At 38.9% G+C, this 6,000-nt stretch overlaps 1 protein-coding gene across 2 annotated transcripts in view; it reads right to left on the bottom strand.

Moving 5' to 3' along the window:
- The window catches only part of Dpp10 (Dipeptidyl peptidase 10), a 619,010-nt gene that overhangs the window by 479,063 nt on the left and 133,947 nt on the right, over window positions 1-6,000 (bottom strand). The window lies entirely within an intron of this gene.

The following is a 6,000-nucleotide window of genomic DNA, read 5'->3' as shown; positions in this document are numbered from 1 at the left end:
TATTTCTACAGTAAACGTAAAATCTATAAAATTTATAATGTTCCCATACGTAGGAGAGAGAGAGAGAGAGAGAGAGAGAGAGAGAGAGCGTCTAAATGAAAGATTAATTCGTTATCACTATTTCTAAAATTTATAAAATCTATAGAAAATTTTCCCATACGTAGAAAACTCGCTTTTGAGAGAGAGAGAGAGAGAGAGAGAGAGAGAGAGAGAGAGAGAGAGAGAGGCTAAATGAAAGATTAATTCGTGATCACTATTTCTACAGTAAACGTAAAATCTATAAATTTTATAATGTTCCCATACGTAGAAAGCTCGCTTTTTCGAAAGAGAGAGAGAGAGAGAGAGAGAGAGAGAGAGAGAGAGAGAGAGAGAGAGATCCATACAAAAATGGGGTTCTAACAGGAACTATACAGTAATGAAGTCCATGGCAAGGATCCAGGAGTTGTCTCCTGCATTTCACAGTTTCTTTGCAAAAGCCCAAAGCAACTCTCTCTCTCTCTTCCCAAACCTCACTTCCTTATTACAGCCATTGCGTCAGGACTTGCTTCATATAGCTAGCTCTCTCTCTCTCTCTCTCTCTCTCTCTCTCTCTCTCTCTCTCTCTCTCTCTCTCTCTCGAGAAAGCGAGCTTCTTATACTTCTTGTTATTGGGTTTGATTTATGCTTACTTCTCCGTTCGCTAGTTCAAGTCTCTCTCTCTCTCTCTCTCTCTCTCTCTCTCTCTCTCTCTCTCTCTCTCTCTCTCTCTCCTTTGTTCGCCCTTCAAATTCATATACAATGTCTTGGTAAATTTTCTCTCGCCCTCCTTCTCTCCTTTGTTCCCCCTTTAAATTCATACGGAATGTAATGTTGACTTTTCTTTTCTCTCTCTCTCTCTCTCTCTCTCTCTCTCTCTCTCTCTCTCTCTCTCTCTCTCTCTCTCTCTCTCTCTTCTTAAAGTTCATTCCCCTACTTACATCATCAGAGCTTAATCGTTCTTTATTACTCCAGTTATCGCCTTCTTTCCACTTCTTCTCCTTCTCTTCTTCTTCCTCTTCTTCTTCTTCTTCTTCTTCTTCTTCTTCTACCTTCAATCACCATCCCATCTCTGCAGTTTCCTCCCCTGTCCTGTTGGCAGCCTTGCCAGCAAGGATTATGGAAAGACGCCATTACCACTAAGAGCCCGTTCAGCTGCAATCTTAGCAACCGAGTTATCGCCTTCGTCCTTAAACCGTAACGCAAAAAACGTAACGTCGTGGAATGCCGACTCGAATACAAGAGAAAGGAGGAACGTGGTAACATAACATTTCAACTGCGACATGTGTGCGACGGCGTGGAACGGAACGTTTCCTCCCCGAAAACCGTTTTCCGCTATGGTAAGGTACGTCTTGTGGAACGTAGCCCCGTTGGCAAAATCATCCTTAGCCTCTTTTTCTCAATGACGGCTGTCTCAGTGGGGAAATGTCCTTAGCCATCGTTGCTGGCAATGACCTGGATGCCTTCCAGAGCCTTCCAGGACCTTCCAGATAATTCCGTCTCCTCTAAAAACCTCACCACACTGCCAGTGGCCCAAGTACGTGCAGAGATCTTTTTTTGATTCTGACAAATGCCACAGAGTGAGGTGAGATTCTACTTGGCACTGCACTGCCAAGAATCAGCTTGCTGCCTTGACCTTGAAAAGGTCATGGGTCTTTTAGATTTTTTTTTTTTTAAGTTTTCTTTAATGTTTTGACTATTTGGTGGCACTGCAATTTGATGAAGTGTCATTTATAGGTTTCCAATACTAGATTTGAATTTTTTTATATTTTTTTATATTTTAAATATTTGGTGACAATGCAGTTTGATGAGGTGTCATTTTCAGGTTCACTGTAAATTATATTATGTATGAAAATGGAAATATTTAGTCCAAATGCTGTATCAATAAACAGGCAATAGCTAAAACTAAATTGAGTAAAAATTGACAAAATACTCACAGTGTAAGGTTAAAATTGATAAATGACTTGCTAAATAAAGTTCAAATTGATAAAATACTTACTAAATAAAGTTATAATTGATAAAATACTTATTAAATAGTTAAAATTGATAAAATACTTACTAAATAAAGTTAAAATTGGTAAATTATTTATTAAATAAAGTTAAAATTGATAAAATACTAAATACAGCTAAAATTGATAAAATACTTCTAATAGACTACAATTCATTTTTATCAGCGCTCTGCTTACCATTATATCGCATACATTTTCGACTGAAAGCTACGAAATTTGAGTGGAAGTAAATGTACAAATTCTCTTTCTCGCGCAGGATTCGAACCCACGCAGGTCGGAAGATTGGAATCAGTCCTCAACACATTACGCTACAAAAACCTCTCATACATCTTGCTTAAATGCAATATGAGTTTAACGTTACAAATTATATTTAATGAATCCTTAGTACATGAGGGAAAGAGATTTGGAATAAAAAATAATACAGAAAAAGTGAAATTAAGTCAAGAATTTAGAACAGAATTTAAAAATATACAAACACATAATAAAAAATATTAAGGTTATTAGTTTAATTGACATAAAGTGTAGAGATGTCAAGTCCATTCTGTAATATCAAGTCTAATAAGAACTTGAAGACCAAATATCTATTATCACAAGTTTAATCAAAATGTTAAAATCACTTGAAGAGAAGATGATTACATCTGCCAAAAGTGAAATGAAAAAAAATTGGCTTTATAATGCAATTAGATTCCAAACACTAATCACCCTCGACATTAGTTTCTCTCTCTCTCTCTCTCTCTCTCTCTCTCTCTCTCTCTCTCTCTCTCTCTCTCTCTCTCTCTCTCTCTCTCCATTTTTCTGAAACTGAACAAAAGGGCAAACGCGCAAGGCCGTTTTCGAGGTGTCTGTAAAGTATCTATCTATACATCCACTGTTTATGAGCACTCACACATACATACCTACATGCGTGGACGTATTTCGGTGCACAGAATAATTAGAAGAGGAATGGGGGAAGACAAAGGAAGAATAAAAGTGGAGAAGCCATAACGACCAAGCGACAGGAAATTTTAAAGCAATTTATTTCACCAGAATTTCAAAGACTCCTCGTTGTTGTTCCAGACATAATTATCATAATGAGGCACTCTCTCTCTCTCTCTCTCTCTCTCTCTCTCTCTCTCTCTCTCTCTCTCTCTCTCTCTCTCTCTCTCTCGTGGAACCCTCTGAATCCTCTATATTTTTCTTTCCTATACAAGAGACTGAAATGTACGGTCATTACCAAACGTTGGTGCATACACTTGCAAATTGGGATGAAATCAAGAATTCTGGAGACAAGATCTTCAGAATCTAACATTTATCGTGATATTATCTATCAGTTTTGCTTCTTCCACCCTGAACATCAACCTCTATCCATCTCCATCTAAAGTCTTTTCCATCATAACATCTGCGTTAAGTGTCTAGGCTACGGTATTCTGTCTATACACGTAGGCCTGTAATTATTACAACGTTAGGCCTCTGCGTTTGTTGCACCGTCGGTTTCTCTCTAAAGAAATCGACATCTACTTTCTCTATTCACTTTTCTCTGTACCACCCATTCCCCCATTCTCCCCTCCTCTCCCATCTCCTTCCCATCCATTGGGACATTTCTATATCTACACACCAAAAGCCTCCATCTACCTATTATTGCTCATTTCTACCTTACTACCATCATCATCTACTTTTCCAGGATTTCTACATCGTCCTGATCTATCTTCTATTATACATTGTGTCCAAAGTTCGCCTTCTCCTCTTCTTCCTCCCACAGCCAGGAATTTAATCAAGGGTATCTAAAATCTTTAAGAAAAAAAGAGAGAGAAAATAAGTTTGACCCAAGAATTCTCTTGGACGTTGTTTGCGAGGGATTGGCTAGCCAGTGCGTTCCCTTAACGAATCTTGATCCCCTACAAGATATTCCAGGTTCCATTATGCCGTGATGAAGGCGGATATAATATGTCCTCTAAGACGGCTAAAGAACTGTATTAAACTTAATTTATATTCATTGTCTTAGAGATTTTTTTTTTTGCAAGAAATTCGATACAAGAGAGAACGGCGCAGTGTGATAATAAAGCATGATGTTTTATATTCTTGAAAAGATGGTGTTCTGGAAATTGAAAACTTTTAAAAATGCATTAAATTTCCTATTTCAAATTCTTATAAGTTGTGAAATTACACTTTTTTTTTCGTTAGCAATAACTCTCTTCAGTTTTGTTTATGGTAAATCTTATTTTGGATGATCCATGCAACACACTAAAGGCTAAATATACAGGACAGAATATGGAGATATATAATCCTAAACAGGTGAAAGATATTTTACCATTTGTTGCTTAGGTTATGGGTTACTTGAGGCTTGTTCGTTGCCATTCACAATCCTTTAAATAGGTCACCCGTCCCTAATATTCATTCAAATGTATTAGAACTCAGTGATATCTTTTTTTTAACAGGGAAACAGGCATAACAAGGAAATACGGATGATATAGCAAGCCCATTATAACTTTCTTGACAAATAACCAGTCGCATATTAGTCCCAAGAAGCTTTGTCTTGAGCTGAAACAGAATGAAACCAATCGCAAATATTCTCAAAATCTGCTATTTTAATCACAATGCCATAGCATCGTCTTGGCGTAAAAAACATATACAGATGAAATAAAAACGTAATTTAATCAAACCAATCACAAATTTCCCCAGGAATATCAATTCAACCTCAAAATCTGCTATTTTAAACTCAATGACATAGCATCGTCGTGACATAAACATATTTACCCCACGTACGTACATGACACTACTAAGAGTCGTATTTTCGCCGACGTATGGCAACACTCTGTTCACGCAAAATGCTCTCGCGCATTTTGCATTGGGGCAAATTGGCCTGATGTAAAATGTACAAGGAGGAATGGCGCCCGAGCTGTCTTCATTTTAGCTGCTTGCCTCAAGGAACGGGAAGAGGCAGCTAGGACAGAGATGAATAATAGATTCTTTTCCACGGTGGTAAAGCTTCATTAAGGCGCTCTCTCTCTCTCTCTCTCTCTCTCTCTCTCTCTCTCTCTCTCTCTCTCTCTCGTTTGCCGCGTCATAAGAACGTACATTTGTGCAGACAGGTACCTCTCTCTCTCTCTCTGCCGCGTCATAAGAACTCTCTCTCTCTCTCTCTCTCTCTCTCTCTCTCTCTCTCTCTCTCTCGTGCAGCGTCATAAGAACGTAAATTTGTGCAGACATGGGTAACGAAAATCTCTCTCTCTCTCTCTCTCTCTCTCTCTCTCTCTCTCTCTCTCTCTCTCTCTCTCTCTCTCTTCTTCAGCGTCATAAGAACGTAGTAAATTTGTACAGACACAGGTGTCAAAAAGATCTCTCTCTCTCTCTCTCTCTCTCTCTCTCTCTCTCTCTCTCTCTCTCTCTCTCTCTCGTACATCTGCGCGAGGAATACAGGAAGAGGGAATAAATGAAGGAGGAAGGAAGAAATGAAGGAACAGACAAAAAAAGAAGGAAGACCATCTCAACCCCTGGCCTTTAATATTTCAATGGGGCCCATTGAGAAAGTCCTACGCCCTCCTGAAAAGGAGGTGGGCGGGGAGGTAGGGGAGGTAGGAGGGGATTCCTCCTACGCTTCCTACTGATGTCCTGAGAAACCTCCTTCTTCCCTCCCTGTCCTAAGTAAACTAGGAGGCAGGAGTAAACATTTCATCCGGAGCTTGAGCGTTTTGTGGCTTTTTTCCCGTCTCGGTTCGCCTGTATTTGCTCTCCATTCTGAAATCTGAATGAATGGGGTCCCGGAGAGTGGTCTTAGTGAATTGGTCCTGGTGAATTGGTCTTTGTAAAGTGGACTTAGTTAAATGGTCTTAGTTTAGATTGGGGATATGATTTGATGAGACTTAGGCCACGTGGATTGATCTTAGTGAATTGGTCTTGGTCAAGTGGTCTTTGTAAAGTGGTCTTAGTGAACTGGTCTTGTAAAGTGGTCTTAAGATGGTCTTAGTTTAAATTGATTTGATTTTTGAGAGTGAATTGG

This window comes from Macrobrachium rosenbergii, chromosome 15, assembly GCF_040412425.1.
Source record: "Macrobrachium rosenbergii isolate ZJJX-2024 chromosome 15, ASM4041242v1, whole genome shotgun sequence".
Taxonomy (NCBI): Eukaryota; Metazoa; Arthropoda; class Malacostraca; order Decapoda; family Palaemonidae; genus Macrobrachium; species Macrobrachium rosenbergii.
The sequence above is the reverse complement of the archived record's forward strand: the minus strand, read 5'-3'. Positions and strand labels throughout refer to the sequence as shown.